The 25538-nt window shown below is 47.7% G+C and overlaps 1 pseudogene across 1 annotated transcript; it reads right to left on the bottom strand.

Annotated features, from left to right (window-relative positions):
* Positions 1-580: 580 nt before the first annotated feature.
* On the bottom strand, positions 581-24996 carry LOC144686970 (gamma-crystallin S-1 pseudogene; annotated as a pseudogene). Its single transcript, XR_013578021.1, has 3 exons — positions 24682-24996; positions 1783-2025; positions 581-856 (listed from the first exon to the last, which is right to left on the bottom strand). The product of XR_013578021.1 is annotated as a gamma-crystallin S-1 pseudogene (transcript).
* Positions 24997-25538: the final 542 nt, after the last annotated feature.

Here is a 25538-nt window from a genome sequence, read left to right as displayed (position 1 = left end):
GGTTTTCTCTCCTCAGATTCTGTCTCTCTTTCTTCAAATCCGCTTACATCACCCATCTGCTCATGAAACCTCAGTGTGGGAGGTGCTGAGGATGGGGATTGTGCTGCAGGTTCCCATTTTTCCAGTCTGCAGATGTGCTGGTGGAACACTGGAGCCTGAATAGGCCCAGTGAGCTGAAGCAAAACAGCTTCAGGAAAGCTGGAACTCTTCATTATCTGAGGATGTTCTAGGAAAAAGGTGCCTGCAGTTTCCAGAGAAATTAGATAATCTCCTGTTGACCACACAACCTCCTTCAAGATTAGCACTAAATGGTACTATTGGCCCCTTCCCGACTTTTCTGGCAGGATCGTGGTCCACGCATTTCCAACTTCTCTATTTTCTCAATTTAATGATAATCACATACTTGAGATCATTGTGGTAAAATATTCTACATGTGACCACCAGATAAGCCGCACTGTTTTGAACAATTTCTAAGAGGACCTAAAAATAAGTGATTTCAACAAGATGACAGTTTATTAGAGGGTATTTATTATGTTGACAACTGATTCAACAAAATGAGATCATACTTTACAATAACAGTCTAGAAATCTCTCATTCGCCTGAAAGATCCGATAGTTGAGTTGTAAACGCCCCAGTCACCGTATCTCCTGTATTCACCGGGTCTCAGGAAGTACTGTCGGCCTCTGTAGTTGGGATGTTCATAGAAGATCCAGTAACCGTCCATCACATGGGAGGAGTGAATGTCATGGTGACGGAAACGATCATAGACAGATGGACAGTCATCCATGAATTCCATCATCTGTCCTCCAAAGTCAGGCCTCTCGTAAATCTTCATTCTGTAGTTTCCACCTCGGTACTGTAAAAGCAATAAGATGATATTAGCGATGAAACTGCAAAGGTACATTCGGTATATGTAGAAAAAGAGGAACATGGTAAAGGAAGGAATATAACGGAGCCCAGATGGTGACATCAACAATGAGAGAAAAGCTGAGATAATTTATTAACATCAATTCAATAGGTTGATTATATTTGAGACATGTTACCAACAAGTAGCTCCTATGTAATTTTATACAGTTAATCAGTGAAGTGTGTGTATAAGTGCACAAGGGACTGATGTTGGTTGGTGCACAAAGACAGAGGTTTATCATATCAGTAAAAATCTAAATGTGCTTCTGGTTCCTATTCGGATCAGACTCTTTCTCTGTTTTTCTGTGTGGGGGCAGCTTTCTCTTTTCTATAATGTATTAAACAATTACAGTAGGATGAATGGGGTGAGCACAAGTATGTCTGTCAGCCAGTTTTAGCCAGTCATGTCTTAGTCAATCTGTCAATGAATTTATCACTCTCTACAATGTCAATGCATCAATATGGCTTTCAGTTATCTGATTAATTGTAAATAAATGTATCCAATTATATCCCAGATGATCTTGCATTTTGCAACAGGCTGCTGATATGACACTCAGGACTAACTTCCCAATTTGCAAATTATTGACTTAAGGAACGAATCGTACAACTTAACAGCAACTACAAAATTAAGAGGGCTGATCCTAACTTCTGGCAGTGACAGAAATACATGTTAGTGGATTGGTAAATCAGGCTGGCTGTGTGACAGGCAGGCAATCCACTACCTGTTAACCACCACTGAAGAAAGTTAAAATCAGACCTGTGAAAATAGCTGATGGCTCTTCAGAGCTGATGCGCACAAACTCAAATGTTGAGCACACTGATCATTTTCTCAGCATCAGTTCGGGTAGGAAATACAAACCAACAAAGGCAACTCACACGTGGGTAGGTGCGACATGACCTGATGTTGTCATTGAATCCCATCCAGCGCTGGTAGTCAGGATATTCTCCCCTGCTCAGAACATACTGGTATCCCATGTAATTGGGTCTCTCATACACCACCCACCAGTCGCTCATGACACGGATGGAGTTACAGCGGCTGAAGTAAGAGTGCAGGTCAGCACAGTCACTACTGCACTCATAGTGCCGACCCTGGAAGTTCCTGTCCTCGTAAAATATGATCTGTGGAAAGATTATAGGTTTGTAAATTAACAATTTATCAAACCCACCAATACTTAATGAAGTATTCTTATACAATATACTAAATGAATAATTCTTGCCTTTCCCATTTTGAGCTGAGAGCTTAGTAACTAACTGTTTCACTGCTTCACACAGCTTGGTATTTATATGCTAGACAGAAATGCCTCTCTGAGCTGTACTTTTGTTATTTTAATGATTGCAATAGTTTGAACTCAGCACAAAAGCAGCAAAACACATGTCACATACACTCATTGTAAAGACACCTATGTGTTTTGCCTCCATATCATTTTAATTGTGTGAAGAAGGTAACAATGCATTGGTATCTATTGTGCTCCTTTCACTGTCATACACTGAAATTTCGGAACTGTGGCATTACACATTCAACCACGTATGTCTCAGATAGTTCAGTGTAATTACTGAAGCCAACTCCAAAACTGGTTAAGATGCAGATGTACGTTTCCAGAACAAGTTGCTTTATTTACAGCACTCTAAATAATGGCTGATGCATGACTGCCAGTGTGTTTAGGTTCCAGACTGTGCTCCAAAGGCCATTAAACTTTTCTTATTGCATATAATTGTATGACGATATTGCGACTACAGTTTTGGGGGGGTGTTGTTTGTTAACACTGGTTACAGTCCATACTCATTTTCATATTTTGTTGTATATTACCTTTTATATTGCTCTAAGTTTCAGTTTACCTGGGGCCATATTAGGACAGTAAACAGAACAATAGAAAGGCAGATGGTAGTGTGACCAAAGTCATTTTTGAATATATGTAGAGGCGGGGGGAGGCTGGATTCTTTACCAAACAAAAAAATCTGTAAAGGAGAAAAGAGGCTCTGGGGTGAATGAAACCTAATATGATTTTGACATAATCACAAATTCAACCACCAGAGGTGATATCCTCAAGCTCAGAAACAGCAATGTGACATGAAGAGGGTTATTGAATCATGAAATGTAGATTGTGGTTCATCCCACAGCGCCTGCTCTTTCTTTGAATGAGTGATCCAATTAGGCACAATCCTCTGTTCTTTCCCCATAGATTTCAACTTTTCCCTTTTCATGTGTAAGTCAATAAAAGAAATCCATCAATAAATAAAGAGATAAGAGACAACATTAAAATAAAGAAATTGCATACAAAAATGGAATCAAAGCAATGATACTAGTGACCGGGAAAGATACAAAGAACAGCAGCGGTGACAAACCAGATTGTACAAAAAATAAGTATGAAGAAGAATTTGCAATTTGCAAAGGAAAGCAATTTCAAAACAAAAATGTTTTACCATTATTTTTGGAGAAAATATATTGATCAGGACCCTTGCATACTGATAACAGTGATGTTGTCAATGATAATAAGGAAGTGGTGAACAAGCTAAATAGTGATGTTGTGTCAGTACTTACATTAGAGGAAGAGGTCAGAATGCTAGACGTCCCAAGGAAATTAATATTGAATCAGAGACGGTGATTCACTCAAATTAACTTAAGCAAAATAATGGGAATGAAGAAAATGATGACACTAAAGCATGGCAAATCTCTAGGATCAAGATTTAAAAGAAGTAGGGGAGGCCATTGCAATTATGGATGGGCAATAAATGCTGGTCTTCTCGTTGCATCCACATCTCATGAACAAATATTTTAAAAATGACATCCTAAATATAACCGTCGAAATTTCTCTTGATTTGGGAACTGCTCCTTTAGATTGGGAAATTTTGCATGTCGCTCTGTGGGGACAGGTAGATAAGGTGGTTAAGAAGGCATTCGGCATACTTGCCTTCATTAGACGAAGCATAGGATGCAGGGAGATTATGCTGGAACTGTATAAAACACTGGTTAGGCCGCAGCTAGAGTATTGCGTGCAGTTCTGGAATCCGCATTATAGGAAGCATGTGATTGCACTAGAGAGAGTGCAGAGGAGATTTACCAGGATGTTGCCTGGGCTGGAGAGTTTTAGTTATGAGGAGAGATTGGATAGACTGGGGTTATTTTCCTTGGAGCAGAGGAGATTGAGGGGGAACATGATTGAGGTGTATAAAATTATGAGGGACATAGATAGGGTAGACAGGAAGGAACTTTTCCCCTTAGTGAAGGGATCAATAACCGGGGGCATAGATTTAAGGTAAGGGGCAGGAGGTTTAGAGGCGATGTGAGTAAGAATTTTTTAACCCAGAGGGTGGTGGGAATCTGGAACTCACTGCCCAAAAGGGTGGTAAATGCAGAAACCCTTATAAAATTTAAGAAGTATTTAGATATGCACTTGCGATGCCATGGCATACAAGGCTATGGACCTAGTGCTGGAAAATGGGATTAGAATGGTTAGGTACTTGTTTGACCGGCACAGACTCGATGGGCCGAAGGGCCTTTTTCTGTGTTGTAGACTTCTTTGACTCTATAAGAAACCCTTGTAGGGTGTGGTGGTGTGTGTGTCACCTTCACCTCTGATTTCTGAGCGGTTCGAATCGCTCCCACTCCCTGGGTTCTAGACCTTGGACTTATTTGGGGGTTGTGACAAAGTGCAGCAGACAACTGGTTTTGGTGCAAGGAAAAAACTGAATTTATTGAAGTCACAAGTGAATTTATAACATTAGGATTACACTGAGATTATACAGACCTACAAAATACACTTAATTAAGAATGGGGAACACACGGCATAATGAGGGAAAATCACGCTACCAATCCCTTTACCCTTGTCCCACCCCACAAAACCAAACTAAATTAAACTAGGAGAGGTCAGGGATCATGCTCACCAACCAGAGTTCCTTGACAGTTTGAAATCCAGCCAGGTAAGCCGGTTGCAGTTTTGGGGTACGCTTTTTGTGTCCTCTGGGGCCTTCCGTCCCCACGTGGTCCTGGCTGTGGAATCTGCGAAGGTTCTTCAGTTGGGTGGAGGGCGTGGTTGTGGGTGGTCGATCTTCATGGAGGGCTGCGGTTGCGGCCTTGTCTTCAGTTGAGCCTGCCACCCCGTGCCCCTCTCCGTGATGTTGCCTGCAAGCCTGCAAACCTCCAGATCTCCTTCCTCCGCTTGGCTCAGCTCCCTGCTTAAGCTCTGCTCACCCTCCGGTGTCAGCTTTCAAAATTGCTCACCCTTCTGTGTCACTGCCCAAAACTGCTTTCAAAACTGCTCACCCTTCTGTGTTCCTGCCCAAAAACTGCTTTCAAAACTGCTCACCCTTCTGTGTTCCTGCCCAAAAACTGCTCATTTCAGATCTGCTGGCCCAGTTATACTGTTGTTTTTTTCAAATTTCTTATCTCAATCCAAATCAAGGTTAGTTCTTTGTTTGATTTTGATGGGCTTCCCCAGGTGATTGATGTCTCGTTGTTTTTAATGGGCTCGCATGACTTTTATCATTGTCTTCCTGCCCCCGTAGTCTTGAACTGAAAGCCATTGTATTTGTGGAGTATTGATGGGTTCGCATAATTGCATTGATTGTGGTCTTCCTGACTTAGTAGTTAGTAGCGATTATTTATCCAAGATTTTGATGGGCTTTAGTTTCATGTTGATTGTTTTAAAAGGAAGAATGCTTATTCTGTCTCCTTTCGTTGTCTGGTTTCAAGTAAAAGTCCAAAAGTCATATCCTTGTTGATGATATGAAAAACGTGGGAATTTTGAGAACCCTTCACCCGATGGAGGGAAACCAGGGAATTATAGTTCAGTTAGTCTAACATCTGTTGTCAGGTAATTTCTAGACCTATAAATTGAGGATAGGGTGACTGAACACCTTGAAATTTTTAACTGATCAGTGAAAGTGAATATTTGGAAGAGGTGACAAAGGTAATGGTCAGGGAAATGCCTGTGGATTTTATTCATATGGGCTTCCAAAAGTCATTTCATAAAATCCTTCATATGAGACTGTTCATCAAAGCTGAAGTTCATGCAATTGCAGGTAAAGTATTGACCTGGTTAGGAATTTGGTTGAATGGCAGGAGTACAGGGAAGGGGTAATGGGGATACAAGTGGGTAGAAGTTATGCTTCATCTATACAAAGTTCTGGTTAGACCACATCTAGAGTAATGCGAATAAATCTGAGCATCACCCCTTAGGAAGAATAAACTGGCTTTGGAGAGACTGCAGAATAGGTTTACCAGAATGATACCTGAGCTCAAATGATTAAATTATGAGGAGAGAAGATACAAACTGGCCTTTTATTTCCTTGAATTCAGAAAGTTAAGTGGTGATTTGATTGAAGTTTTCAAGATATTAAAGGAAACAGATAAGTCAGATAGATAGAAAATAATTCTGATATTTGGGGAGTCTAGGATCATGGAACATAGTCTAAAAATTTGAACCAGGCATTTCGGAGGTGAAATTAGGAAACACCTCTTCACACAAAGGGAGGTAGAAATTTGGAAATCTCTTCTGCAAGCAGCAATTGTTGCTAGATTAATCATAAATTTTAATCTGAGATTACTATATTTTTGTTAACCAGAGGTATTAAGGGATAAAAAGCAGAGGCAATTGGAGTAAATTGCAATTACATTTGTCTGTGGGAAGCCTCTTTGCATGACTTTCCATCAATGCCCATCAGGAATGAGGAGTTAAAGTAGCCCAGGGTTCTTTTATAGAACAATGGGGAGAGTTTCATCGCTTTCCTCAGTAACCATCTACCTAGAGTGAAAATCAGGTCTGTCAGGGTGGGGAGCTGTGATTGTGGGGGCTACGAGTTCAGATTGAAATGGATTAACGTGAGTAAAGGTAGGATGGAATCTGAGGCAGCCGATAGCATGGTGCCATTTCTCAATGTGAGGAGTGCAGCAGAGGCCAGAGGATGGGAGCTGAGAAGGTTTCAGAATTCACGCATGGAAGTTTCAAATTTTGTAATCAAAGAATCACGGAATTGTTACAGTGTAGAAGGAGGCCATTTGGCCCATTGTGTCTGGACGGGCTCTCTGAGCATTTTAACTTAGTGCCAATCTCTTGCCTTTTCCCTGTAACCCTGCACATTGTTTCTATTAAGATAATCATCCAAAGCCCTCTTGAATGCCTCAATTGAGCCTGCCGCCACCACACTTCCAGGCAGTCCATTCCAAATCCTAACTACTCGCCATGTGAGAAAGTTTTTTCTCACCTCGCATTTGCTTCTTCTGCAAAACACTTTAAAACTATGTCCTCTGGTTCTCGATCTGTTTATGAGCGGATTCAGAATTCACAAGTGGAAGTTTCAAATTTTGTCCAGACCCCTCTTTATTTTGAAAACTTCTTTCAAGTCTCCTCTCAGCCTTCTCCTCTCCAAGGAAAACAGTCCCAACTTCTTCAATCTTTCCTCATAACTGAAGTATCTCACCCCTGGAACCATTCTTGTAAACCTCTTCTGCACTCTCTCCGGTGCAATCACATCCTTCCTATAGCGTGGCCCCCAGAACTGTACACAATACTCAAGCTAACCAGTGTCTTATATAAGTTCATCATAACCTCCCTGCTCTTGTACACTATGCCCCTATTAATTAAGTCTAGAATACTGTATGCTTTAGAAACAGCTCTCTCTACCTGTCCTGCCACCTTTATTGGCTTATGTACATATACACCCAGGTCTCTCTGCTCTTGCACACCTTTTAGAATAGTATCCTTTATTTTATACTGTCTCTCCATGTTCTTTGTACGAAAGTGTATCACCTCACACTTCTCTGAATTGAACTTCATCTGCCACCTATCTGCCCACCTCACCAATGTGTCAATGTCCTTTTGAAGTTCTATGCTGTCCTCCTCATAGTTTACAATTCTCCCAAGTTTTGTGTTGTTCGCAAACTTGAAATTGTCCCCTGCACACCAAGATCTAGATCATTTATTTATATCAGGAAGAGCAAAGATCCCAATACCAAACCCTGGGGAACTCCACTGCAAACCTTCCTCCAGCCTGAAAAATACCCATTAACCATTACTCTCTATTTCCTATCTCTCAGCCAATTTTGTATCCACATTGCTCCTGCCCTTTTTATTCCAAGGCCTATAACTTTCCTTGCAAGCCTGTTGTGTGGCACTGTATCAAATGCCTTTTAGAAGTCCATATACACCACACCAATGGCTTTTCCCTCATCAACCATCTCTGTTATCTCTTCAAAAAACTCCAAATTAGACTTTCCTTTAACAAATCCATGCTGACCCTTCTGAATCAATCTAATTTTTTCCATGTGACTATTAATTCTATCCCAAATAATTATTTCTAGAGGTTTCCCCACCACCAAGGTTAAACTGACTGGTCTGTAATTGCATGGCAGATCTTTACACCCTTTTTTGAACAAGGGCGTAATGTTTGCAATTCTCCAGTCCTCTGGTACCTCCCCTGAATCCAGGGAACATTGAAAGATTATTGCCAGTGCGTCTGCAATTTCCACTCTCACTTCCTTCAATGTTCTTGGATGCATTTCATCTGGTCCCGTTGCCTTATCAACTTTAAGTACTGACAGCTTATCCAATATCTCCTCCTTATCAATTTTAAACCCTTCTAGTGACTGAGTTTACTCCTCTGTCACCAAGGCCTGGGCAGCATCTATCTCATAGGTAAAGAGAAATGCAAAATATTCACTTAACACCTCAGCCATGCCTCTTGCCTCCATGTGTAAATCCCCTTTTAGCTCCCTAATTGACCCTACTCCTTTTACCACACTTTTACTATTGATGTGTTTATAGAATACTTTGGGATTTCCTTTTATGTTAGCTGCCAGTCTTTTTTTTAATAACCCCTCTTTGCTTCTCGTAATCGCTTTTTCACACCCCTTCTGAACCTTTTGTATTCAGCTTGGTCCTCAATTGTATTTGTTACCTGACACTGGTCGTAAGCACTATCTAATTTCTATCTCCTTTATCATCCAGAGAGCTCTGGATTTGTTTGTCCTACCCTTCCCTTTTGAAGGAACATACCTTGACTGTGTTCAAACCATCTCCTCTTTGAAGGTAGCCCATTGTTCAGCTACTGTTTCCCCGTCAACCTTTGGTTCCAGTCTATTCGGCCCAGCTCCGTTCTTGCCCCATTGAGGTCTGCTCTGTGCCAGTTGATTATTCTTACTCTGGATTGATCAATATCCTTTTCCACCGTACTCCTAAACCTTATGATACAACGATCGCTGTTCCCCACTGTTACTTGATCTACTTGGCCCACCTCATTCCCAAGAACCAGGTCTAGCAGTGTCTCTTTTTTTGTTGGACTGGACACATTCTGCTGTAGGAAATTCTCCTAAACACAATCTAGGAACACTTGTCTCTCACAGCCCCTTACACTACCACTATCCCAGTCTATATACGGGTCATTAAAGTCCCCCATAATAACTAGTCTATGATGTTTGCACCTCTCTGTAATTTCCTTTGCAGATTTGTCCTCTATATCTTTCCCACTGACTGGTGGTCTATACATTACACCGTGCAATGTAATTGCATCCTTCTTATTCCTTAGTTCTAGCCAAATCAATTCTGTCCTTGAATCCTCTGACACATCCTCTTTCTCCACTATTGCAATACTCTTCTTAACCAAAAATGCCACCCCTCCTATCTTTTCTGAACACTTTGTAACCAGGAATATTTAGCACCCAGATCGGTCCTTCCTTAAACCAGATCTCCATTATCGCCACAACGTCATAATCCCACAAGGCAATCTGTGCCTATAACTCCCCAATTTTATTAACTATACTTTATGCATTCACATACATGCAGTGTAACCCTAATTTAGACTTCATTACTTGCTGCCTTACTCCCACTCCATCTATTAACTTACTATTCTCTATTTTAATGTTATCTGCCTCTCCCAACATTCCATGCACCCTGGCATTACTTTATAATATTCTCTCCTGGTTCCCACATCCCTGCTGAATTAGTTTATACCCTCCCCAATAGCACGAGCAAAATGACCAACAAGGAACTCAGTCCCAGCTCAGCTCAGATGCAACCCATCTGGCTTGTACAGGTGTCATCTCCGCCAAAGCCAATCCCAGTGTCCCAGGAATCTAAAGCTCTCCCTCCTGCACCATCTTTCCAGCCAGGCATTCATCTGTCTTATCTTCCTAGTTCTGTACTCACTTGTACTGGGAATAATCCGGAGATTACTATTTTAGAGGTTCTGATTGCTAAGTTTCTACCTAGCTCCCTAAATTCCAATTGCATGACCACACCCACCTTCCTGCCTATGTTGTTAGTACCAATGTGGACCATGACCCCTAGCTGTTCACCCTCCCCCACAAGAATGTTCTGCAGCCGTTCTGTGACATCCTGACCCGAGCACCAGTGAGGCAACAACCCATCCTGGAGTCACGTTGATGACTGTAGATATGTCTGTCTGCTTCTCTAGCTAAAGAATCCCATCAGCACTGGCTTTCCACTCTTCTTCCTCCCCTCCTATACAGCTGGGCCACCCGTGGTGCCGCTTGCTTGGCTCTTGCTGCAGTCCTCCAAGGATCCATCACCTTCACCAATATCCAGTGAGCGGGACCTTTGGGGACTCCTGCACTACCTGCCTGTTTCTCTTGAACTGCCTAGCGGTCACCCATTTACTATCTGCCTGCTTGACCCTAACTTGCAATGTGACCACCTCTCTGAATGTGCTATCCACACAGTTCTCTGCCTCACGGATGCACCTCAGTGACTCCAGCTGCTGCTCAGGCTCCGAAATGCGGAGCTCAAGCTTGTGTAGCTAGTGACACTTCCTGTACATGGGTTCATCTGGGTCACGAGAAGTGTCCACATCTCCCCACATGCCACAGGACGGGCATTCTGCTTGGCTGAGCTGTCCTGCCATGCTTTAACCCTAAACTTTTAAATCACTTAAACTTTAAAATCCTACTTATTAAACCTTACCAAAAAGGACAGTTCCTACTTTATTCTAAACCTTAGGAACAGAATAAACCTTAAACAGTTACTAGATACTCAACAGATACTCAGCAAACAGCTAGCTTCTTCTCCAACCAATCAAATTGCTTCTTTCCTGTGATGTCACAATTTGTTTTTTCTCACTCTCCTTTCGAACTCAGCCTGGGCCGATTTCCAGCAGCTGACAGGTCCGCCTCTCCGACTGCTCTTCCTGAAGGTGAGTGATGTAGGCCGCGCTCCCTGGGCTGTATTTATTCTCTCCCCGCTCCATGTATCTCCTGCAGGTCTGCCTATCTGACTGCTCTTCCTGAAGGTGAGTTTCCATTGTGACTACTGTCAAGGTAGTTCCAGTGGGCTACATAATAGGCAGCTGATCCACTATTAGTTTTTTAAAGCCCCTGCCGAATCATTGCTCATAACTTTGGCCAGAATCTTTTGCTCCCGTTGGCGGCGGGCGTGTTTGGTGGCATCAGTGGACAATATGGCAAGAAGGCCAAAAATCGGTTTTACGCTGTTGTGAAACCAGTTTGCAGTCGTCCACTCCGCCTGTCAATGGCGGGCTGCGTTTCCCACCGCTGCACGTCAGGAGAATTTTAATACTTTAGCACCTCATTATAAACTCATCACCACCACCACCCCCCCCCCCACCCCCCGCCCCACATGCTGGATCATCCGGGCACATTGGCGTGATTGCACGGCAATGTTTTTCACAATTGTACATAAGCGACATGCACCTGGTGAGCTGCACTTTGCTCAGGACTTCAAAGTTTGTTTGCCTACCTTGCTTCGGGCAGCACTCATGGTCATCAGCGCCAGACTTCACAGGCAGTGCCACATCACTTTTAGGGGGGCTCACGGGCAGGTCTCTACCTACCAGACCAGCCGTAAGGCGGGGGGTGACTTTTCAGTTGCTGCAGGGCTAGAGCTTGCCTGGGGAAGGGAAGGGAAGGGAAGAGACTGCAGGGTGGGGATGGCACTGGGGAAGGGGAGAATCCCAGGGTGTGTGTGGGGGCACATGTTGATCTGTGCAAGTGGCCTCAAGATGGTGAGGGCTGAGGCCACGGTCTCCAGGGCAAATGAGGCCAGATGGAGATGTGAGGGTGTATGAGAGAGAGCGAGTTGTGATGTCCCTTGAGCTGGCAGTGAGTGAGATGACACTGAATGTGTGATGGGCTTGTGACTATGTGACTTTGGAGTGATGAGATGGTTGTCTTACCCTGGTGGCACGGGTAAGATTATTCATCCTCTTGTTGCACTGGATGGCCAACCTGTTCTGTGCAGTGTTGGCACTGACCAGCATTGCCATTGCCTCCCATACAAGAGTGGTGAGATTGTTGGACCTCCTGCAGCCAGAGTGGGGGTGGAGGGCATCACGGCGGGCCTCCAAAGGGCATTCCAGTGATGGGTCACTGAATTCTTCTTGGCTTTCAGGGCCATGTCTTCACTGGAGCAGTCCTGGACTGCAAGCATTGAGAACTGTGTGCATGGCTGCAATTTAGAAATGGCACCCGGAGTGAGGTAAAGGCATGGCGGACGATTCGGAGGCTGCGTGCCAGTGAGATGGAGTGTTTCCTGTGGTTGCATAATTAATGAGGTGGGAAGTGGACAATATGACGTGAAAAGCTGCCACTGTAGCCAGCAAGTAAAACATCGTTTTTCATGCCCGCTACCGCACTTAGTGCAATTCAGGGACGATTCCGCCCTTTGACCATTTGCACAATTCTTTCTCATACTCACATTCTCTCCTCCATTTAATGCAATTATTTGCCAATCAACTTCAACTGTTCACCAACAACTATACAGCACAGTATTAAAGTATAGATAAATAATATCCATAGAGCTACTTTGAGCCAGATCATCCAATACCTCCTTCAGGAATTCTCAATATGGACATGCTAATTTGCCCTGATGACTTCATGCCTTCCTGGTGTTAAATGATGTCTTTGGTTAATATAGCTGTAGTAACTGAAGGTATAACTCTCCTACTGCCCATGGGGGTCATGTGATTGTTCTTGGCGGCTCCAACGAATGAGCCCTAAGCGAGGGTAATCCGGGGGAGGGTGCTGCTTGTCTAGGACCTGCTTCAAGCCTGTAGCATCTGAAAAGCTCTCTGTAATAAAGTTACCTGTTTCTAGTTGAACCTGTCTGGTACGTCAAGCCATTGCATTTGGCGATGAGGGTAAAATAGCTCTGCTGCACCTCGCCTTGTTAACGTGAGTACATCAAATCTAAAGAAAAAAGGAAAGAATACTCATTAGCCATGCCACTCTTCAGCAGAATCAATCCCTACGATACAACTGGAAGACTGGAACCAGTATGTAGAGTGCCTCGGATTTTATTTCAGAACTAATGAAATTACCGCGGAGGAGAAGCAGACGCAATTCTTTTAAGTGGATGTGGTAGCAAGACATACAATCTCATTCACAGTCTGATGGCCCCGAACGGGCCCAATTCTAAGTCCTTTAATGAATTAGCAGACCCCATGAAAAGGTATTTTCAGCCGAAGCCACCCGTAATAATGCAGAGGTTTAAGTTTAATTCCAGAATTCGTGTCCCGGGAGAGTCCATCGCAACCTATATAGCGAAGTCAGAGTGCTCAGTCAACTGCTTCGACTTAGGAGACACACTTAATGGTATGCTGCGGGACCGATTAGTTTGTGGAGTTCACGACGATGCCATTCAGTGCAGTCATGGAAGCACGTCATGGAAATAGCAGTAGCCATGGAAAGTGCTGAGAGAGACTTGCAGGCTTTACAACACATACAACATGGCGCTGTTCTCCAGGTGGGGTGAGAACCTACAGCTAGGCGTAGCACGAAAAGCAGAGAAACAGCAGCGAAGAGAGAGAGGCAATGTCCACTGTTAGAAAAAGAAAAGGCCTAGTAAAAACATTTCAGCAGGGAATCCAAGGTTAATCTGTTACAGATGTGGGGGTGATCACGTAACAGACATCTGCAGATTCAAGGAGGCAGAATACCATTACTGCCATAAGAAAGGTCACGTAATAAAGCAAAGCAGGGTGAAATCGAAACAGCCCATAAAGCAGCAAACCAAAATGATTGAATTGAATAATACAACAGAACCTGAAGCTGCCGATACCGACATCTATTCCCTGTACAACGTCACAGCGGTAAAAACCGAACCTATTATTGTCACAATCCAAGTTAATGGGAAGCCATTAATAATGAAGGTAGATATGGGAGCCTCAACCACAGTGGTGGGAGAGCACACATTTAAATACCTAAATGAAGGTATCCAGCCACTGAATCTGGAGCGAACAACGGCTCAATTGAAGACATACACTGGAGAATCCATACAGATAAAGGGCATTGCCACAGTACCTGTGTCCTAGAGGCAATAGACAGCCCAGCTTCCAGTGATCATAATGACAGGTAAAAGACCTAGTCTCCTGGGACGAGACTGGTTACAAAGAATTAAGCTCAACTGGTCTGAAATATTTCACTTGAGAACAGGAGGAGTTCCTGAGTTGTTATGGAAATGCAACAGTGTATTTCGTGATAAATTAGGGAAGTTAAAAGGTTTGCAAGCAAAAATATATGTGGATATTCAGGCGACAACCCATTTCTTTAAGGCCAGATCTGTGCCTTAGGCCTTAAAGGAGAAGGCGGATGTAGAACTGTGCTGGTTAGAAAAGCTAGGCATCATCCAAACAGTCCAATTTTCGGAATGAGCAGCGCCCATAGTCTCAGTGGTGAAGCCTGACCAAAGTATACGCATTTGTAGGGACAAGGCAGCCGAACTAGATAAATATCCTATCCCAAGGATAGACAACTTATATGCAAATCTAGCTGGAGGCAAATCCTATACAAAACTCGACATTAGCCATGCATACCAACAGTTAGAGCTTGATAGCACATCTAGAGACTATTGTAAAGAACATATTTTTATTTTTCTTGGACTGTGGCTTTAGGATTGGAATGTGGATTCAAAAATTACCATGGCTGCAGTTTAAAAGAGATGTTTACTGGAGCTGAAAGAAGAAAATCTACAATGTTGCTATCTCTTGGAACAGTGTGTGCCAGGTTGGACAGAATGGTGCTGGAAAGGAGACCAGGTTTAAGAGGAAACTGCCTAGTGACGGTGTTTTGATTAGCTCCTGACCAAGTGGCCAGGTTCGGTGTGAGGATACTGCAGTAGATCAGCTCCTAGTCTGAAAAAAGGAAAGACCTGAAATCTCTCTCTCTTGTGTTTTGTAAGATTCCACTAATCCTGCCTTAGTAGCTAGCTGGCTATTCCTCTCATCGCTGTATCCTACTTTCTTTGAGAAACACCTGTCAGGAGGAAAAGGGGGAAAATCACCAGTAGAGACATTAAAAACAAGTTTCAACCAGAGAATCACAGACTGAAAGCGCTGGGAGACCACCTCGTGTCAGTCACAACAACCTGCAAGGAATTTGGAAGAAAGCAATCAAAGTCAACCCATCTAATCCTGAACTCCGAATTGGTGCTATTGAACGGTTTTATCTCACCGTTAAAATCCATGTTTTGTGTGTCTTATATGTGTGTGTGTGTTTTTGTATAGGGGTTTAAGAAGGGGTAGAGTTTAAGTTATAGAGTTAAAAGTTATCAGTTCACATTTCTTTCTTTTGCCGCTGGTTACAGACAATTGTTTAATAAACAATCATTTATTTGTTAAGTTTACAAACCTAGTGCTCGTATTCTTTTAACCTAAGTTAAACAGTAAGGTAGAATTGGGGAAATTTGGTGGTCTGATTAAACGTCTCACATTTTTCATGGCTCGGGGAGCAGTGGGGCTTGATACTGCAGTGCATTATCCCCAGTGAGTTATGACACTATGTAATCATCAACACGCAGAAGGGTTTGTATCAATATACTCGCCTACTCTTTGGAGTATCGTCTGCATGTGCAATCTTCCAAAGGACAATGGAGAGCCTTTTGCAAGGACTTGCCCGAGTAGTAGTATACCTAGATGATGATCTGATCACAGGGTCAACTGAAGCTGAACACTTGACCAACCTGAAGGAGGTGTTAAGAAGATCCGTGGAAGCCAGTGTATGATTAAAGAAAGAGAAATGTATATTCCAAGTGCCAGAAGTTACTTACCTGGGTCACAGGGTGGAAGCCATAGGTTTGCATCCTGTAGAAGCGAAAGTTAGGGCAATCAAAGATGAGCCCTCTCTGTCCAGTGTAACCGAACTCAAGTCTTTTCTGGGCATGATCAACTACTATGGCCACTTCTTGCCAAACTTGTCAACAATGTTAGCACCATTATACTTGTTAAAAAAGAATCATTGCTGGTTGTGGAATTCACAACAAGAAGAAACCTTTGTGAAAGTTAAGAAGCTATTACATTCATCATGTTTATTGGCACACCAAGATCCATCGAAAGAATTGGTGACATGATGTGTCTCCTTATGGTGTGGGAGATGTGTCATCACATAGGATGGAAGATAGATCAGAAAGGCCAATTGGATATGTCTCCAGACCCCTCTCTGCAGCCGAGAAGGGTTATTCCCAACTAGAAAAGGAAGGTTTATCAGTGATATTCGGAGTGAAGAAATTCCACCAGTATCTGCACGGACGACACTTCACCATTGTATCGGACCATAAACCATTAATGGGTTTATAGAGTGAAGATAAAGCCTTTCTGCCAATAGCATCAGCAAGAATTCAACACTGGGTTTTGATATTATTTGCATATGAGTATACCTTTCTGCACCGTACTGACTTGCATATTGCAAATGCGGACGCACTCAGTTGCCTCCCATTACCAGATGCCAAGTACATGCTCCAGTGCCACAAGAAGGTGTGCTAATACTGAATTTCTTGGTATTGTGTATTGCCTGAAGCAAATTAGAAATTGGACGAACAGAGGTCCAATTTTGTCAGAAGTTAGAGACCTTGGGCAGAATTTTCCGAGTCCGTTGGCGGCGGGCGTGATAGGTGGCGTGTGCGGAAAATATGGCGTGACCTGCTTCATGACGGCGTGAAGGCAGGTTGCGATTGTCCACTGAGCCCGCCAGTATTTCCTGCAATTGGTCAGCGCGGAGCTTATTGTAATACATCAGCATATAATTAAAAGGCCATCTCGCCAGGCTCTTGGAACCCCACCATATCGTGCGTACATGTCGGTGGGAAAGCAAGCCGACATGTTTCACAACAGCATGCAGGCAATGTAGACTTGGCAGCCTTCACTTTGGGGTAACTGAGGTGAGCGAGCAGCAGCATTTTCCACAGCTCGCCTGTTGTTTACAGGCCTCAGGGGCGCCATGGGGTGGGGGCAACTGATGCCTTGCCCCAGAGGTGACTGCTGAGGGAGGGGTGTCTAGGGCAAGCGCTGGCCAGCCTTGGAGGTGACTACCGAAGGGGGGTTGTCCCTGGGCAAGTGCTGGCCAGCCTTGGAGTGACCATTGTCGGGGAGGGGGGTGTCAAGTGCTGCCCTGGCGCTGCATCCCGTGCATGGGCAATCGATGTAGGGGTCAGGCTAAGCGAGGGAAGAGGCCACGCATTAGGGACACCTGTATAAACTGACCATGCCTCTGCAACTGAGATAGATCAGGCGCAACCACCGTGATATGATTGGGGTCGGGCTCCTAGCCTGCCCGCTTATGCAAGCAATGAGGCGGCACCAAGTGCTCCATATCTTACCATTCCCCCCACGCCAACCCCCTCAGCGCAGATTTTGAGTCTGCCACTACTTTATTAGGCCGCGGAGCAGTTGGGCTGCACATGTTGTACAATCTCCTCGCCAGCGCTGGCCATGTAGCAGTCACTGCTGGAGGTGCTCACAGCCCCTTGCAATCTCAGCATCCTGGTTTGGATCAGTGTCCCCCATGTTGCAGGTTGACAGGACAGCCATGCAGCGCACTCATCTGTGGTCATCCAAGGGGTGACCAGCACTCTCCGGGAAGCATTAAGGGCCGGTCACACAGGGCCAGGAAAGGTGCTAAGTACAGCCATGATAACCACATCTGTCTCTTCTTCATGCTGCAGGAGGACCACATCAGAATCATGGATCCTGGTGACCTAGCTGTATGCCTGATGGCCAGAGGCCGTAGAAGATGGAAGAGAGAGTGACTGAGGCACCTGGCTGCACAAAGGCAGGAGCAGCAACCTCATGAAGAAGGAGCAGCAGGGCTCCCGCACACGCTGCCCAGAAGCGACAGTGAGCCTTGGCTAGTCGGCGCCTAGTGACACCCAGGGTCTATAGAAACCACCTGTCCTTCCTGCAGATGACTGAGAACCAGTATCACCAATGACTGCGCATGTCTGGGGACCTGGTGGCTCACATCTGCCTCTTACTGCAGGATTTGACGCCAAGGGGACATGGAGGGCATCCACTGCCAGTGGCTGTGAAAGTGACCGCGGCGCTCAATTTCTATGCCAGTGGCTCCTTTCAGGGCTCCAAAGGTGACCTCTGTGGGATATCACAAGCCGCCACCCACAAATGCATCCATAAGCTCACGGATGCCATCTTCTCCATGGCACACAACTTTGTGTATTTTGCCCGGGACCGGGACAGCCAAGATGCAAAGGCCATTGGATTCTCCCTGATCTCAGGATTCCCACAGGTGCAGGATGCAATTGACTGCACTCATGTGACCTCAGTTTTCCGTCGCTGTACTCGGTGTACTTCATCAACCGCAAGGGCTTCCACTCACTGAATGTGCAGCTGGAATACGACCACAAGAAACGCATCCTGCAGGTGTGCGCAAGGTTTCCAGGGAGTGTGCACAACGCCTACATCCTGAATCGCTCTCAGATCCCTGCAGCCTTCCATGGTCGACAGAGCATGCAGGGTTGGCTCCTTGGGGTAAGGGCCATCCACAGAGGCCATGGCTGATGACACCCGTGCAGCGACGCTATAATGAGGCTCATGCAGCAGCTCACAACTTGGTGGAGCAGACCATCGGGATGCTGAAGATGTGGTTCCAGTGCCTGGACCGGTCTAGTGGAGCCCTGCAACACAGCCTGCAGAGGGTGTCACACATCGTCCATCTGCTGCAACCTTTACAACCTGGCGCTCCAACAGGGAGAGGAGTTGGTTACGGAGGAGATGGAGGAGCTGAAGGTCTCCTCCGATGAGGAGGACGCTGATGGGGATGAGGGTGACGGGGCCCTATGTGGTGATGATGACAGGGATGAGGCTCTCGCACTGGCTAGGTGCGGGCATGCACGGGAGGCCCTCATAGCTGCCAAATTTGTGCAGGATGATGACGACATGCAATGCGGTGTCCCCAAAGATACTCACATCGCAGTTGTGAACGTTTGACACCAGTCTGGCTTATGGCAGCGCCAATACCATCTGTGAGAATGCTCCTTTCATGGAGATGCAGTGGAGGCCCAAATAGTCACTCAATCACAGGAGGATGATGAAAACATGCAGTGAGGACACTCTATAGATCTTCACATAGCCTCTGAGAATGTCAGACTCCTGTCTGGCCGAGGGCAACTCGCTTCTGCTCCATGATCAGGGCCATCTCAGAGACGTAGCCATGAAACTTTAGACGCATCTGATGCTGTGTCCGCCTTCAGCACCTCAGCCCTTCAGGAGTTGGTGCACAGCATCATTGGTCACAGATGCTGGTGTGATGGAGGCCAGCCCCATCTTAAAGGTGCTGAGAGGGAATGAGAGAGTTCTGTGGTGCCTGCCCACTACATTCTGGCAATAATAACCAGCACCGCCGAAGTGCAGGAATCAGTAATATTTCCAGGGAGTGTAAGGTTACATCATCACTGTGGTCTAATGGCTGCACAGAGCACAGGGAAGAGGCCCTGACTGAGGCATCTGCTTTTTATGTTGTGCAGAAAGGTTTCATATCTGAGTGACAAGAACACTGCTCATCAGAACAAGGAGCCATAGGCAGGGAGACATTCTTAGGAGTGTTTTGATAATAGTGAACAGTATGTACAAGTGATTAACGCCCGTGCCCAGGCTGTGCTTCCTGATTGGTCTCAGCTGTAGCTTGTTACTGCTGAGCTGTGTGCTGTTGCTGAGGTTGTGCTTGGTGCTGGCTGTTGCTGTTGCCATTGCTGCTGCTGTGGGATTTCCTGTGGCTGTTCCTGCTGCTTTGGGATTTCCTGTGGCTGTTCCTGCTGCTGTGGGATTTCCTGTGATTTTTCCTGCTGCTGTGGGATTTCCTGTGGCTGTTCCTGCTGCTGTGGGATTTCCTGTGGCTGTTCCTGCTGCTGTGGGATTTCCTGTGGCTGTTCCTGCTGCTGTGGGATTTCCTGTGGCTGTTCCTGCTGCTGTGGGATTTCCTGTGGCTGTTCCTGCTGCTGTGGGATTTCCTGTGGCTGTTCCTGCTGCTGTTTTCCTGTGGATGTTTCTGCTGCTGTGGGATTTCCTGTGGCTGTTCCTGCTGCTTTGGGATTTCCTGTGGCTGTTCCTGCTGCTGTGGGATTTCCTGTGATTTTTCCTGCTGCTGTGGGATTTCCTGTGGCTGTTCCTGCTGCTGTGGGATTTCCTGTGGCTGTTCCTGCTGCTGTGGGATTTCCTGTGGCTGTTCCTGCTGCTGTGGGATTTCCTGTGGCTGTTCCTGCTGCTGTGGGATTTCCTGTGGCTGTTCCTGCTGCTGTGGGATTTCCTGTGGCTGTTCCTGCTGCTGTTTTCCTGTGGATGTTTCTGCTGCTGTGGGATTTCCTGTGGCTGTTCCTGTTGCTGTGGGATTTCCTGTTGTTGCTCCTGCTGCTGTTTTCCTGTGGCTGTTTCTATTATTGTGTTGGTGCCTTCCCTCAAGCCTCCTTCCATCCTTTGTGTTACTGGGGACCTGGAGCCTGCAGGGCCTGAGGCCTGGAGGAGAGAGAGAGAGAGGAGGTGCTGCTGCTGCAGGACAGGGAGGCCAGGAGGCAAGGACTGTTTGATTTAACATCTGAGGTGGGCGCCTGGCCTTTTGTTTGGTGGGAGCTGAAGACAGCCGTATGTTTTGTAGGGGGAGGAGAGAAGACCACGGCAGAGACTTGGGGAGAAGGGGTGTGTGTGTGCGTTGTTTAAGATCTTGCCACCACCACCATCACCACCCCCCCCAACCCCCTCCTCACTCCAGTCGTGTCTGAGTCCAGGTAGCTGGTGCTGCCTGGTGAAGAGGGACAGGGCTGACTCCTGTGTGCCAGGCAGTACCAGTTGCCTGGTGAAGACATCGCCCTCCCCCTACGGGAAGAACATCGAGGTCCTCCCCACACTCCACTCCATCGAGTGACACCCACCTACCCTTTACACTTTCCCTCCTGTGTCTCCCTGTGCTTTACCCATCTCCCTCCTCTCCTCTCTTTTTTTCATCATCCCAGAGGGGGAGGTTACACCATCCTTTTCCCCTCTCCCCGGGCTGGGATATTGTTGATTATAGAGCTCAGGGTGGGTGTGACTCAGCCCCTATGGCTGCGATAGGGTTGATGGTAGTCGGGCCTTCCCGGTGACTGTGGAGATGGTGCTGTCACCGGAGGTGGGGCCTCCCAAGAAAACTTATGCAGGTGTAGCTGCGTCTGCAGCCCCTGCTGCTCCCGCGGCCCTGTCAGCCTTCCGCCTCCTCACCAAGGTCCTGGGGGTGGAGAGCTACACATACCCCGAAATGACGATTGAGGTGTGTACGAAGGCTATGGCTTGGGTTGTCGGCCCCTCAGCCGTAGTCGCTGCCTCGAAAATGTAGGGCAAAACTGTAACTTTCTTGAGGTCAGAGCGGGCAGTACACCTGGCCCTAGAAAAGGGGCTCACTGTGGGCGGGATGTTTCTGGCCGTGGACCCCTGGGAGGCCACTGCCCAGAGGATCATCATTTCCAATGTCCCGCCCTTTGTCCCCAGTGAGCTCCTCCTCCCCCAGCTCCATCAACTGGGGGAGGTCAGGTCAGGGGTTGCACCGATCCCGCTCGGCCTCAAGGATGCGGCCCGCCGACATGTCTACTCCTTCCGGCGCCAGGTTTTCGTCTGCCTGGCCTGGCAGGAGTACGTAGATGGGGGCTTTAATGTGGAATATGAGGGGGCCACCTACAGGGTCTTCTGGATTGCGGATGGCGTGCGTTGCCATGCCTGCAAAGAGGTGGGGCTCGTCTGTAAGAACTTTCCCGCCTCCAAGGCTGCCAGCACCATCCAGGCAGCTGCGGCTGGCACCACTCCATCTCCCTCCCCACAAGGGGAGGCGCCGCCGGCAGCCACCACCATCTCGTCTGCCAGCAAGGCAAGGGGAGAGACTCCATGTTGCAAGAAGGCACGGAGGAAGACCCGCCACCCGACCCCCCAGACCCCCCAAACCCACCCTGATCCCCAGACCCCTGAAAACACCGGCTTGGGGGTATAAACATCATCCAGCCTCAGCGACGTGTCAGCGCGTGCTCCCGGGGCCGAGTGCGTCTCAGCGCCATGTGCTGGACCTAGTGGCATCCCTGTGCAGGTTACTGGGTCCTGCAGCGGTGGGGCACACAACCCTGAGCCAGTGGTCCTATTAAAGAGGGTGGACCTACCCAAACCCCAGAGAGCGGTGGGTCCGGAGGGGCTGGACGAGGCGGCGGGGGCCTTGCAGATAGAGGTCTCCCCAGCCCCCACCTTACCCCGGAAGAGACGCCACCCCGAGAGGGAGGACCTCGCGCTTCGCGAGGTCGGATTTGTCCCCTCCCCCCATGAAAAGGTGGTGGCGTCTCCGCCCCATAAGTCCTCGCTCTGTCCTCTGGGGGGAGCCCAAACCCCTGTTCCCTTGCTGCGCTTCCCTGAGCAGGGCCCCTCAGGGATCGGTGAGGGTATCGCTCTTGCGCTGGTGCCCAACCCAGACCCAGCTTGTACCCCCGAGACGCCATCTGGCGTACCAGGGGACTGCAGCAGTCCCTTCTTGGCCCCGACAACAAAGGCATCGGGCGACGGTGGCGAGGAAGGCCTCCCAGCTCCCTCCCAACTTTTAGCGCCGGGGCCTCCATGCTAGATCCAGAGCTTTTTCCGGACTCATGGACGACCCAATGCCTGAGGGGGAGCAGGGCTCTGAGCCACCACCGGCCTTTGGCCCATATCCCCAAGAGGAGACCAGAGAGGACCCTCTGCCCTTGATCCTGGGGGTGGGTTCAAGGTGGAGGTGGAGCCGACTGGCAGCTCTGAACCAGCCCCCGTACTCAATACGGGGAAGGGGTTGGAAGCTGGAGGCGACGACATAGAGGATGATGGGTTTTCGGTGTTGAGCACCGGGGACGACTTAGAGCCATTGTCGGGTGAGGTAGTGGATCCCCTGGTGCCCCTCACTGATTTTCCCCTCATCCCTTTATGGGAACTCCAGGATTTTTTAGCGAGTAACCGCGGTCACTGAGACAAGGTCCAGTCGGCCCTGGACCGGTGGTATTCTTTTCCTCTTGTGTTCTGGTCCACCCGTGAGACCCTAAAAGCCCCTGGGCTGGACCAGAACAGTAAGAGGAGGGTCTACATGTTTCCCACTGGGCTCCTGAAGGATAGGAAGGATTAAAATAGTCCTCTCCTTCTTGCACTTTGCATTAGGTGATGGTAGCACATACTTCTGACAATAAAAACTACCATAGCTAGCCTCAACATCAACGGCAGCAGGGACACACAGCGCAGGTCCCAGAAATTCTCGGTCCTCAGGGACAGGAAGTATGCAGTGTGCTTCCTGCAGGAAACCCATACCGCTCTGGGAGACAAAGCTACGTGGCTCCTGGAGTGGCGAGGGGGGGCCTACATGAATCACCTAGCCTCCAATTCTGGCAGGGTGGCTATCTTGTTGGCCTCACATTTTCAGCCGGAGATCTTGGGGGTCAAGGAGCCAGCACCAGGCCGGTTGCTACACCTTACTGTGCGCCTAGGGGGTGCGGTACTTCACTTTGTGAATGTGTACGCTCCCCTGGGCGCGCAGCAGCAAGCGAGCTTCTTTGAGGAAGTGTCCACTCATCTCAGCTCCATCAACGCGGGCAAGTGCATCATCCTTTTAGGGGGGAGTTTCAACTGTACCCCCAGGGCCAGGGACCATCATGGTGCCCAGCACTGGTCTAGATGTGAGTAAGTTGTGGGACCTGGCCGGGTCCTTCAACTTGGCGGACATCTGGTGACATCCCCATCCTGACTCCAGCGTTTTCATTTTTGTGTCACCTGGAGTCGGAGCGTTTAGACTCAACCGCCTTACGTTTCCAAGGCGTTTGTATCCTGTGGAACGTTGGCTTCTGTGCAGCAGGTGCCATGCACAGACCACCATCTGGTGTGGGTGGAGCTTGTTCCATTCTGCGCTCGGACGGTATCCACGTACTGGTACTTTAACAACCTACTGCTGGAGGATGAACGGTTCCTGGACTCGTTCCGTCATTTCTGGGCTGGCTGGAGAAGGAAGCAGGGAGGCTTCCCCTCCTTGAGCCCAGCAGTGCTGGGCACCATGGTAGGACATGGGCAAGGCTCACGTCCGTGTCTTCTGTCAGGAGTACATGAGGGGGGTCAACAAAGAGGCGGAAATCCAGGGTCGAGGAGTTGGAGAAGGAGGTGCTTGACCTAGAGGCACATCTCCATCAGCCTGATGTGGATCCGGCCCTGTGGCTAGTGTACGATGAGAAGAAGGACGCGCAGCAGGACCTGCAACTCATCGGGTCCTGCGGTGCGTATGTGAGGTCACAGATCCAGTTCCTCAAGGACCTGGATCGTGGCTCCCCCTTCTTCTTTTACTCGCTGGAAAAAAAACGGGGTCTATCAGCAACTCCTTACGTTGCTGGCTGACAACGGATCCATTATCTCGGATCCAGAAGGCATCAGGGCCATTGCCAAACCCTACTACACTGCCCTGTTCTCTCCGGATCCATCCAGTGAGGATGCTCGCAGAGTTTTGTGAGAGGACCTGCCGCAGGTTGGCCTGGAGGGCGCCGGAAAGCTCGACTCCCCTATAAGTCTGGGGGAGCTGACCGGCACCCTCGACAGCCTCTGCAGGGGCAAGTCCCCTTGGTGGGACAGGCTGACCGTGGAGTTCTTCAGGGCATTCTGGGTCCTGGGGTAGAGTATCGCTACATGGGAGATGCCCCTCTTGTGGCACAGGGCTGTGATTTCCCTCCTAACTGGCACCAGGTCTCCCTCCTCAGCACGGATTATAAAATCTTTGTCAGGGCAATGTCTTCTCTCCTTGGCATCATGCTGGACCACATGGTCCACCCTGACCAGTCCTACACGATCCCGGGCCACACCATCTTTGATAACATCCATCTGGTCCAGGACATTATCCATTTTTCCCAGAGTACTAGTCTGTCGCGCGCCTTCCTGTTTCTTGACCAGGAGAAGGCATTTGACTGGGTGGATCACGAATATTTATTGGGGATCCTGTGAGCATTTAGGTCCGGGGTGCATTTCGTCGCCCAATCCGATTTCTGTATGCTGCCACAGATTGTCTATTTAAGGTTAACGGGTCCCTGTCGGTGCCCCTTTGCTTTGGGAGAGGAGTGCATCAGGGCTGCCCCTTGTCTGGCCAATTGCATTCTATTTGCATGGAGCATTTCCTGCGCCTCTTGCGGAGGAGGTTGCCGGGATTGGTTCTGCTTAGGCCGGACATTGGGGTGGTCCTCTCATCTTATGCCGATGACGCGCTCCTCATGTTCACCAACCTGGCTGACCTGCAGAGGATGCGCGAGTGCCAGGAGGTCTACTCTGCCGTGTCCTCTGCCAGGATCAACTGGGACAAGTGTTCTGGCCTCCTGGTCGGTCAGTGGCAGATAGATCCCCTACCCGAGGAGATCAGGCCTTTCACCTGGAGCAGGACCAGCCTCCACTAC

This window comes from Cetorhinus maximus, chromosome 11 (genome assembly GCF_964194155.1).
Source record: "Cetorhinus maximus chromosome 11, sCetMax3.hap1.1, whole genome shotgun sequence".
NCBI classification, from domain to species: domain Eukaryota; kingdom Metazoa; phylum Chordata; class Chondrichthyes; order Lamniformes; family Cetorhinidae; genus Cetorhinus; species Cetorhinus maximus.
This window is presented reverse-complemented; position numbering and strand designations above follow the sequence as displayed.